The sequence below is a fragment of the Enhydra lutris genome, unplaced genomic scaffold (genome assembly GCF_002288905.1).
Source record: "Enhydra lutris kenyoni isolate GAN:26980312 unplaced genomic scaffold, ASM228890v2 scaffoldscaffold34, whole genome shotgun sequence".
Lineage (NCBI taxonomy): Eukaryota > Metazoa > Chordata > Mammalia > Carnivora > Mustelidae > Enhydra > Enhydra lutris.
In genome coordinates, this window is record NW_019154118.1 from 9,728,575 (window position 1) to 9,740,383 (window position 11,809).

Below are 11,809 nucleotides of genomic sequence, written 5' to 3' on the forward strand. Positions count from 1 at the left end.
AGGACTTTCCAGAAATCAGACTTGGGTAAGCCATCCATGTGAACATCACCAGGTACCCCCGGATACTATCAAGACCCTAGCCGGGGCTTCAGGAAGAATAGGGAAGGGATGCCTGTTGTTTTCTAAAGGCTTCTCCTGAAAGCTATGCCCTTAAGGAGCATGATGGTGGGTCGGGGGCTACAGGGTGTGTGGGAATGGCATCCCCTCCACTCTGTGACGCAGCCTGGATGGGAAACTCAGATGGGAGCAAAACTCCCCAGTGGGCTTTTTCTGGTGCCCACTGTCTTCCTCTCACCTTGTTCTGCCCTTGCCAGGGAAGAAAATGAGCCCCCAGGGATGGAGGGCTTAGCTAACTCTTCGCTTAGAGAGGGCCTCATCTGAGAGATGAAACACAAGGTTGCCCTCCTAGACCCCCAGCATAGGTTACACTCCCTGTTTATGCTCTTGTGCCTTTCCAGACTTCTCTATGGCTCATATCATGGTTTCAGTAATTGCCTACAGAACTCCAATGCCCCCCCCCGCCCCGCCGCCGCCACGGGCTGGTCTAGTTCACAGTCATAACTGTAGGACTTCTGCAGGCTCTAGGCACATAGAAGGTGCTCAATAAAAAAAATCTATCAAATGAAGACCTGGTTTGGGCTGATGGGACCTGGCGGAGGCCAACCCCCACACCAGGCCCTAGACGGCCACTGAGCTGGGTTAGGTGGGGAAGCCCAAGTGAGAACAAAGACACACAGTAGGCATGGAATTCAGGTTCGGCAACTCTCTGCCAGACTCTGGAAACCACCAAGAGGGAACGGTTCATGCCCTGGCCATGGGTAGTGTGGCAAGCCATCCTGCCCACTTTTGATTACTTAAAACACGGCTGTCATCACTCTATGAGTGGGTCTGAGAGGGGGTGTGTATTGGCATGAATGCTTTGCTCTAAACTAATAAAAAACACAGAATCTTTGCCAACCAATTTTCTCCCCCACATATTACATGTGAGGCTCTGTGTGGGTGCTTTCATTTATGTTTATGAAACAGGCACAACACATCCACATGCATTAACTCATTTGGTCCTTTCCACAGCCCTGTCAGGATGCATTATCACCACCACTTAGCTGATGAGCAAAGTGAGGCCAGCTTTTAAGGTCACACAGTAAACATGGCCGAGTCAAGGCTCAAACCCAGCTTTTGGCTTGTTCCACACTGTCCTGCCTCAGACACCCTTCCTGCCACACCACAAGCGCACTACCCATGACCTGTCCGGCTGGGCCAGAGCCCTAGATCTCACACTGAACTACACATGCACTGGAGCAGGGCCTGCGGGGGCAGGAGGGAGATGGAGAAAGCAAGCGGCCAGGAATCCAGAAACTACTCCGGAAACATGCAACTCCCTAGAGCAGGCAGCACGCTGGGCTAGGAAGATTTCCCATCCAGAGTGACACCGAGCCAGCCCTGTGACCCTGAGCAGAGCCTCTCTCTTAACCTGCCCTGAGGCTTGCTTTCTTTCTCAGGTCCATGGTGATGACTAGATCAAGAGGTGAGAGCTCCCAGCACGTGGTGAGGGAGCCCCCAGTCTGTGGCTTTGCACAGCTACCCCAAAATCATGGGATTCAGGAAAAATTATTCTTCTTCCATGATCTACAAGCTAGCTGTGGCAACCCACATCCCTCCTCTACAGAAGAGTCCGGTTCTGCCATGCTCAGGCAGGGATGCCCACACCACCATTCTGTGCAGAAGAATGCCAAGGAAGTTCCCTTCCTCCTTGCCAGCAGCTAATGGCACTCCCCAGAGTACCGCCTGGGAGTGAAGTTCTCCTTCCATTTCCCCTTCCAGAGCCAATGGAGATGACTTTGAAAAGTATTCCAGGAGACCAGATGTCCAGCTGGAAAGCAGCCTTCCTAGCAATTTGGAAGTCAGCAGGAGGTAGCCGTCCCCATCTCATTGTCACTAAGAGGCTCTAATGTATTGGGGTGCCTTACCAACGAGAGCTGTGCCAGTGCAAGGAACAAGTCACTTTCCCTGGGAACAGTCTCTAGGGATGGCTGGGGGAATCCCATCCAGCTCCTTGGCTTTCCTCCAGATCAAACACAAGTGAGGAGTGCCCCAGGGGACTACTGCCCCACTGTGAGTCTGGGTCTCTCCTCCCAGAGCTGGGAGAGGGCATAGTGGGAGAGGGGCTCCCCACATGGCAGCAGGGCAAGACCGCCACTTAAACACAGGCCATGGGAGAGCAGCACACTTGAGCTTCCATATTACTGGGCTCTCCTGCTTGATTTCTTTCCCTGTGGTCTCCCTGTAGACAGAAGAACTCAGAAGGCCTGCCAGCAGGAGCTCTTCCAGCCTCCACAACCAAACTGGTGAGGCCCAATAGCTGTTCCATCTACTCCTTTTCATTCCCCTCACCCAGAGTTAGACAGGCCCTACCAATAATGGGCTAAATGTCTCTTGGTGTCCCACCACCTTCTCCAGACACATGGTGCCCAGGGGTCTGGACCACACATTTAGCATTTAGAACCCATAGGGTCATAAATAGTAGACCCAGAAGGGGCTTTAAAAACCATCTCATGTAACTTCCTCATTGTATAAAATGAGAGGCTAAGAACCAAAGATATTAAGAGACATGTCAAAGGTCACACAGCTTATCTCCAGCCTGACATGAATTTGTCTGGGCTCTGTAGTAAGATGGTATAGCTCCTGGAGAAAAAGGCCTGGATTCCAATGCAGCATGCTACTGGGCTTTCATTAAACAGTGGGCTCAGCTCATGCTTGCTGATGGACAGATGAATCACCAGGGAGGGCTCAGCAGTGAGAACAAGCACCTGTCACCACGGGGCCCTGCACATACCCAGGAGCCTCTCTGGGCCTCTCTGGGCCTCTCGCCTGGAACTGGAACCACAATCCACACAGAGTATGGCCTCACCTGAGAAAGGGCAAGAACAATCCTGTACCCCCAAGGCTTAACACGGACCTGGGTACAGAGTATCACTCAGTGACAATGGGCTGTCAGAGCGAAAACAGATGAACCTCTGGGGGTGGGGCTCCCTCCCCGCCTTCTACCACAGACCCACACTGCTACCCCTGATTCCACACGTAAACAGAGTTAGCAAGCCCTACTACCAATGGGCTCAATGTCCCTTGGTGTCTGTCAGGACTGCAAGTCAGAGGACCACAGTGTGAGCCTCCATTCTCATCACCCCAGGCTCCCGGGAGGCTTACAACTTGGGCTGCCTTGCACTCTGACACCCGTACCAACTGCCATTACTATACCCCCAACCTCTAAATCTACCCCCACCCCCTGTGCTGGCCAGCCCAGCCCTGCCTATAAGTGAAGGCTTGTAGAAGTAAAAATACAGATCATCTTCTAGGTGTTGGTTTCCATAACAGCTGGTAGCTCTTCCCAGAGTTGGCCAAACAAAGATACGGGTAACAAAGAAGATGGGTTCTGCTGGTTCCTTTAAAGAGATTCTCAGGAGAGGAATAAGTGGAGCTTGGGCCCAAGCAGCTCTCAGAGCTCGGCAAGGTGCTTGCTTTGTCTCCAAGAGCCTAAAGAATGGAGCATTGTTGTAAAAGTTAGACCTGGGCCACCCTATTTAATGTGAAGGTGGAGATATCCACTGTCCCTTCCTGGACCCCACCCCGGTAGCTACTCTCTGAGCCCCAGCTCCTCTCACCTGTCAAATGATATAACAACGCCCATTCCAGCTGCTTCTTGAGGTTGAGAGGATTAAATGAGAGTGCATCCAGGGAAGGGCTTTATTAGGAAAGAAAATTAATGTGTGCCATGAGCTTACCATGTGCCTAGCACTTTTAGATACTCTATTCCAGAGTTTTCATAGCACTCCTATGTGCTTTGTATTATTATTTTCCTAACCATATCTCCAAGAAAACGGAGGCTCAGAGAGCTTAAGTGAGGTTCCCAAAGACACAAAGCTTAGCAGTAGTAGATCCAGGGTGAGAACCCAGAATCTAACTCCAAAGCTTGTGTTCCTTCTCCCAACACCACACTATCTCCACAAAAGAAGTTAAGTGTTGCCCTTGATGAAGAGGCCAGTGAGTCTTCAGACGGAAAGTCTGCCCTCATGGAGCCCACTGCTATTGCTAGGACCCATCCATTTGCCCAGGAAGGCCATCAGGCAAGTCAAAGCCAATGCCCTCTCCTGTCTTGAGACCCAACAACACAGGGGCAACTCAGGGCCCAAGCCCTCCCAGTGTGTGCCTTTGCTGCCCGATGGTGGCTTGGTAGTGGCAGTGGTGGTTTCAATGACTGCGTAATCACGAAGCAATCGGGTTGGGAGGAAACAGAGATTCATGGGACTTTGGGCTGAAGGGGACCTGTGAGAGCAAAGTCAAGTTCCTCATTGGATAAGTGAGGAAACTGACACCCAGAGGTCAGCCACTTGTTGAAAGTCACACAGCCAGGCAGGGGCCAGGTCTAGAGCAGAATCCACCATCCTCCAACTCCCAAGTTCAACTTGTTATTCTCGCCACCATCCCAACCACTCTGATGTGGGTCAGCTTCACAGACCCTGAGAGGCCTGGGTGTGGACTTATAATCTCTGCTCTCTTAGTTTAGGAAAAGCAGGGATGGGCAAGAGAGTTCTGTTGTAGTCAGGAATGGAATTAGTCGGTTTGCTTCATGCAGAGTCATTAACCTAAGTTCTCCACATTGAGAAGCCAACGGGAGATATCCCTCAGTCGCCAACCCAGGGAAGCCTAGGTGGTATCCGGGAGGCAGTGGTGGCCCACTTGACCCCCTGATGTGCTAGGGAGGGGCTGACCTCCTCACTCTAGTTTAGGTTGGCCCCCAGCAATCCCTACGAGCCCTGTGACCTACAGGGTCTCGAGTTCCAGCCCTCCCCCTCCATCCCTGCTGGCCAGAGCTCACCCCCAACCCTGCACTGACCCTGCTGAGAGCTCTCCACCACGCATTCAGCAGCACCCCACCCCACTTGTGCTTCCTTTGCTCCAACAGCTGATTCGTACCCATTTTCGCGGCGCCTCCGCGCATCCGTGTGTCACCTCTTGGGTGTTTCTAGCTTGAGTGTGTCCACCCGCAAACTGCCCAATGCCTGAGGACAGAGTCTGTGTGTCTACTTCTACCAAGGCCCTGGCGGGGGTCAGCATGCAGCGGGCAGCACCAGGCCACAGTGTGACTGGCTGTCCAACAGCTGTTGATGGTGCCAGGGACCCATGAAAGGCCCCAGGCCATGTACCCGGGGAAGTTGGGTAAGCCACCGACTGGATCCCCTGCCCAAAATAATATGGGGGAGGGAGAGGAGCCTGACTGAGTCTCTGCTGTATGCCAGACACTTTACAAATGCTCTCTCTGCAATTCTTTGAGCTTTATACTTTTATTTCTCCCTTTACGGGTGGAAAAGCTAGATCAAAAATGTTAAGTAACATGTCTAAATTCTTTCAATTAGAAACTAAGAGAGCTAGGTTCTCAGGACAGTTTTATCTGAGGCTAAGCCCATACTTGGCACTCTTTCCACAGCCGGCAAGCTCCTGGAAGACAGGGACTTTGTGGCTACACGCTTTTGTCCTGTTTGGTGTTGTGGCTTGTAGTCTCAATGTCTAGAACTGTACCAGGCTTATATACAGGAGACATGCTATAACTATTTGCTGGACCAAGGAACAAAGGAATGAATGAAGACGATGCTGTCTCTCCCCGGCAGGACAGGAAAAGGGCTTGTGAAGTCAGGTTCCTAGGCTTTATTTCCAGGAATCTTGGGCAATGATTTGTTTCTTCTCTCCAACCAGAAAAGTACCCAAAGAACCCAAAGTTCCTTCAAAGGCCACGTGGAGAAGGGGTGGGTTTATTAGGACTAGGATAGGACTGGGAGGGAGGTTATGAGCTGAACACAAAAGACTAGATCCTAATGAGGTGGGGGAATTTAAAAGTGTTCTCGGTGCTCTGTGACCCGCTGATTCTGAGGCCGCTTGGGCGGATCTGACCTCTGCCAACCCTGGGGGCTCCCTCATCCCCCACTGGATTACCCCCACTGCCTTGCCTGAGCTGTACTGAAATTGGCCACATTCTTATTAAGCAGAGAAACTAGCAGTACCACCACCCACTCGAGCCCCATCCGAACCCTCAAAAGATCCTGCTCCGGGCCCCAGGGCCAGCTGCTTTTCTCCACATTCCAGCCAAAAATAATATGAGAACGAAGCTGTTTGGTGGAGACTTAATCTAATCTTCATTGCTTCAGTTTTAAAATATCCTGCCTGGTTTAGGGTTTCTTATTACACACAGGGATGTGTTTTTAGTGAGATAGGTCTTAGCAGAAAGGGCCTTCTTGTAATTAGAAACCCAGTCAGGCAGGGCCTGCGGTGAGGCGTCCAAACCAAACAGCAGATCCCCCTGAAGACAGCACGTTTGCAGCGGCGAGCTCTTCCTGAGCTGCCCGAGGGCTTGCTCCTCCCTTACTCCTAGGGGATCTGGAAGGAGCGAAAGCTCCAGCTCTGGGAGAAGGACTTCCAACTCGTGCGCATTTCCTTAGCGAAACTGTTGCTCCCTCTACTTCCACCCTGCGTCTTCCTGCTCTCACCCCCAATCAGAACGGAGACGATGGTGTTGCTCTAGACCACTGGAGGAGGATGTGTGGAGGAAAAAATTGCCCCAAGACGTCCCCACGGACGAGGGAGAATTAAAGGCAGGCATTCCACTGGAGCCACGTCTCCAGTATCAAGGCTAGCATTGAAATATCAGGCATGAGAAGAGGAGGAGACTCCAAGTGCGGATACACTTTTGTGTAAGTGTTGGGTGTAACTTCTTGGGCTTTCTGGCCCAGAATCTGCTTTGATCTGCCAGCATGGAGACTGCTAAGTGAGGTTCAAGCTGCGGCTAGCTCCGGACCGGCGCCCATCCCCCCAGCCTGACCAGATGTCACACACCAGTCCAAGCTCAGGCCTCTTCTTTCCGCTGGCACAAAGGGAAGGGGCTGGATGTCCAATAAGTCAGATTCTGTGTTTTATCGGATGCTTGGAAGCTCTTCCAGGTAGCACCACCGGGGAGAAGCCCCGCTCGTTCCCCCAACTTAACTGCCCCTCCTGATGAAGTGCAGGTGGGCTTGGGGATCGCAATGGGATTTTCAAATTCTAGGATGTAAAGAAAGGCAGGCGATCGGCCCTTTCACCCTCAGTCTCAGAACTCCTGAGAGTTTTCGGGGAAAGGCTCTGGATCAGGTAGGGAAGGAAAAAAAACACAGGGAAGTATGTGACTGCTGCTCAGAAGCCTCTCTTCCTTTCCTTTATGATTTAGAGCACACCCACGGTGGGAGTCAGGGAATCATTCAGATTCGCCCCTCCTGGCCTAACAAGGGATTCCTGTGATACATTCCACTTTACAGATGAAGAAACCGAGATCCAGAAGCTAGGTGACCCGCCACAGGAGTCATGCAGCCAGACAGTAACAAAGCAGAAAACCGCCACCACCACCACCCCCCAATTTCGGCTTAAACACTAGCTCAGCATGCTGACCTGCCAACCTTGATTATCTCCTTCCTCCCTTTCCCACCAGGTATTAGATTTAATTAAATTAGCAGATCCCCATCGCAACAAGCCTGGCCATGCAGCCTGGCCAGAACCCAGCCAGGGCAGCTACTCCCTCTGAATTCTGCTTCTCAATATAATTCAATCTTCAAGAAGTCACAGATCGCATGTGAAGTGTTTTTATACAAAGCATGGTGTGTTGGCTAGAACCAAGGCTGCCGGTGGCTCACGATGATTTCATTTTCCGTATAACTTCCTCTGCTTTTCCTCCGTGGCATTGCTTCGCCCTCTCCGTACTCCGATCTGCATCTCGTGTGATCCAGACACTTGGCTCCGCGCGCAATTGCATCACACATTTATATATATCTGGCAGCATTGCAGTCCTTGTGCCACACAGCATCAGAAAAAGGAAAACTTATAACAGCATTTCTCACCTTCCCCGAACTAATTTAGAAAATGTGCTTTAAATTAAATAAATCAGGAACAAAAGTCTGAAATTGGAGATAGAATTTCGGGGGGGGGCACTAAATAAATAGCAAGGAAATCTTGCAACATGTTGGAATCCTATAAATTTTATAGGTTGTTTCTTTAATAAAAACAAATTCAATTGCTAACAACACAGTATTATTAAGCCGCTAACGTTTAAAAATCTAATTTGGCCTGCTCTGCGGCTGTTTATGTCGCATTCTCCCAGGGTAAGGAAGTCAGCTTGATGGGTTTGGTTTGGTTTCTAAACCAGGCTAATGGAGTCCCCTTTAAAGCCCAGCCTTTTGCTTTCTAGGCATGCCTTGGTCCCTAATGAGTTACAGTCCCAGGTTGAAGATGGACATGGCAGACAGAAATTTAACACACACTCTGGTGCACCCATAAACATCAAGGCCAAGGGAGAGGAGGTGTGTTTCCAGTTAAGTTAAAACTCCATGAATTCAGGATTCTCCACTCACAAGACAGTAATTCTCCTTATTTCATCACTAACTTACTTCAAATGTGTTTATACAATTTATTGCTACTGAACTTCCAGGCAACTGGTGTAGAGTTAATGAAACCCAGCTTGGAGAAGCTTTGAGCTTTGAACAACTAACCACAGTTTAAATGGTTATGACATGCGGTCAAAGCCACAGCCCAGCCCCACTGCAGTTTCTGTGTTAGGACCTAGTCAAAAACCTTGTCCTCTCACCTTTTGTGCCAAAGAGATTGAAAAAGGGGGAAGCGCTGAAAAATAGCCTTCCATGTTTCTTCTCAATGTTCCCAGCCTTTCTCCCTGACGTTTTAACACATCTGTCTTACTAAAGGCAAGGCAAAGCCCCTCCCCCCCAGCCACAAGTAAATATTTTAGTTGCAGCTTGAATTGGCCGCCGGTTGAAATCCTGAAATCCAGTTGGAGTTCAATTGAACAGGGTCAGGCCTACATAAAGCTGTGCTGAGACAGGGTGTAAGGGGCACTTAAAGTCAGACTCAGTGGAAGCCCAAAAGGCAGTATCAGACGGCACAGGTGACCCTGGACTGGGAAAGAAGTAAACTCCTCTTTCTGAATTACTTGGACATTGATTTTTTATTAGTCCTCATTGTCACATGGCGTCCTCCCCCAAGCTCTGTCCATGTGGGAACTCCAGGAGCCTCCTTCTTTTTAAACAGACCTATTTTGGAAGAGTAAAGGGGAGGTACTGGCCTTGCCACCACAGCACATAAAAGCCCCTTTTGAAAGCAGCACTTTCATTAACTTAAAGCAATCTACAGACTTAAAAGCATGGCGCAGTAAACTCTCAGAAAGGATCATAAAACAGCCAGTCTCAAGTTGGGTACCCTTCAGTGCAATTTGCACGAGGCCTTCTACTGTGAGCGGTGGCTGGGCCCATCTCCCTCCAGTAACCCCCTGCCCCTTATTCTGTGCAGCTTCTCTTTCTCTGGGCTTTCATGCCTTTCGCGCTCACAAAGGGGAGGCGGTGACTGGGGAGTCTCCGTGGGGTCATGGCTCCCTCCCGCCCTCCGGCTCCCGGCGGGAGAGCTCACGAATGCCGAGCCTGCAAAAAAACAGCCTTGGAGCTCCACCGCCCGCCGGGCAGTAGCGAGGCCCTGAGCCCCGGCGGCCACTCGTGGGTCTAGCGTCTTCTGAGTCCCGGAAGCGCCGACTGGCTGCCTGAGCGAGGGGTGCGAGGGGTGCGAGGGGTGCGGAAGGCTGGGACCGTGGGCTCACGATTGCAAAAAGGAAATTTCAAATCTTCCTCTCGAACAGACCCTTCTACACTTCGCTTCCCTAGTTGGCCAGAGGGATAGCCTCCCTCCCCGGTCGGGACTTCTCTCCCACCAGCCGAGCTGGGCCTGAGCCATGAGGATAGAGTGTGGTTGCGGGGTGCAGCTCCAGTGGGAGACCACGAGTCCAGGGACAGGAGGCGCCCTTCCCTCTCTCTAAGGCTGTGAGGCCTCTGGAAGGCCGGAATGACAAGGTAGGAGAGAGGGTTAGGGGCTAGGGCTTTGCGTAGTATATCGTGTGTTTGAACACCATCATTTCCTCAGCTTTGGAGAAGGGAGGGTCGCCTAGATCTGCCTAAAATGTGAAGCTTTTGGCTTCCACCAGTTGGAGAGCACTCGAAATCCGAAAAGTCAACACGCTAGAGAAGTCCCGAGACAAGTGGGGGTGAGGGCAGAAGACCCAGAGCGCCCCCGTCTCCCAGGCTGAGCACACAGGCCGCCTGGCTTGTGGGCTCCCGGCCGCACCGCCGGCGAAGGAAGCACAGGCAGCGCCTGCGGGTCTAGAGCCGGCGGCTCCGACCAGGACGCTGGAGTTCGAGCCCGCACCGCGCTGCTAGAGCCCCCTGAGCAGGCCTCGGTCCCTGCGGGCCACCCGTACCCGCCCGCCGCGCTGAGCCCGCAGAACCACCAAGGTCGGTCCTCGGATCCACTCCGAGTCCTGCGAGGCTGCCCTGTCGCTTCACCCAGAACGTCTCTTCGATTTGTCCGCTTCCTGGAATCTTTCTCCTAGCACCGGGTCCTGCGCGCCTCAAGTCCTCTGCTCCAGATCCACTTTCGGGGAGAAGCAGCAGAAATTCGGGGCTTGCCTGCCATGGCCCGGATCAACTACTCTCATCGCCTGCCTAGATGTTTTTCCGCCCACGGAGCATGGGGACCCGCTCGCGCGACCCTCCCCAAATTTCAATAACCTCAATCCCAATAAAAAGCCGCGATCCCGTGGCAAAATACTAAAAACATCACCCGTTCCGCCGAGTCCAGCTTCAGATGTAACCCCAGGCCCCCAGCTCCTACCTCCAGCCCCCTGCTCTGGCCAGGGGTGTAGATCCGATCCCTAAGCTACTCAGCAGCCCTTCAGTCCCGCTTCTGAAAACAGCCTGAATCCTACAACCCAAACTCTAGCGTGGCCCTAAAGCCCAGCCCTAATTCAGGGCTGCTGCACCACCACCAGCCAACACCCCCCCCCCACCCCGCCCCACTGCCATTCCTAGCCCGTGTCCCCACCGCTCAAGAACCCTGGGCTCTCTCGCCCAGAGCCCCCGGAAAAGACCTCCCGCTTCGCTCGTTTCTTCCTCGGGTTCGGGAGTCAGGAGAGCCCCGCTCGCCCAACCCGAAAGAAACGCAAACTTTGCGCGGCAGACTCGGGACTCTGCCCCATCCCCCCAGCTCACGGCTCTTGGGCGCTTTCCGTCCCCCCTTTTACGAACTCGTGTCCTTGTTCTCGGGCCAGGAGGGCTCCCGATTCCCAAACCTCGCCTTGGGCCCCTACGCCTCCCCGACCTCGCCAAAGACTCCCAACAATCCGCGGAAAGCCAGTTACCCTACAAATCGCTCCTCCCGGGGCGAGGGTCTCTGAGCGTGGCCCCTGGGAGCCGGGTTGCCCTAACCCAGAGCTTGAGTTCCGCTGTCCCCACCGATCCGCCTGCAAAAACCCACTCGCCCTGGCTCCCCAGGCCGGGCGGGACGCGGCCGCGGCTCCTCCGTTTGGGTCACCCGGCCTGAGGCTGGGGCTGCCCCTGCTCGCAGACGCCCATAAGGCAGCTCCAGGCCGGTGGCGCCGAGCAAGCGCCCGCCCAAAGGGCGCCCGAAGCCGGGAGCAGACGTACGTAGAGCCGGCCCGCGGTTCCCAGCCTCGCCCGCGGAGCGCCCAGCCCCGAGCCTTCTGCAGCCGGGCTCCGGCCCGCGCGCCTGTCCCTACTCTAGGGACCCCCGGCTCTCGCGGCGCACCGCTCCCCGCCCGCCCAATACGGTGTCTCGGGCCCGCGGCCGTCCGAGTACGCAGCCCGGCTCCTCGCACCCGCGGACAATGCGCGCCCGGCCACGGGCCCGAGCGGGGCGAGGCGGCGGCGGCGGCGGCGGCGGC

General features: G+C 53.5%; 1 protein-coding gene across 1 annotated transcript in view; it reads right to left on the minus strand.

Moving 5' to 3' along the window:
- The window catches only part of LOC111153807 (PBX/knotted 1 homeobox 2), a 254,837-nt gene that overhangs the window by 242,283 nt on the left and 745 nt on the right, over positions 1 to 11,809 (minus strand). The window lies entirely within an intron of this gene.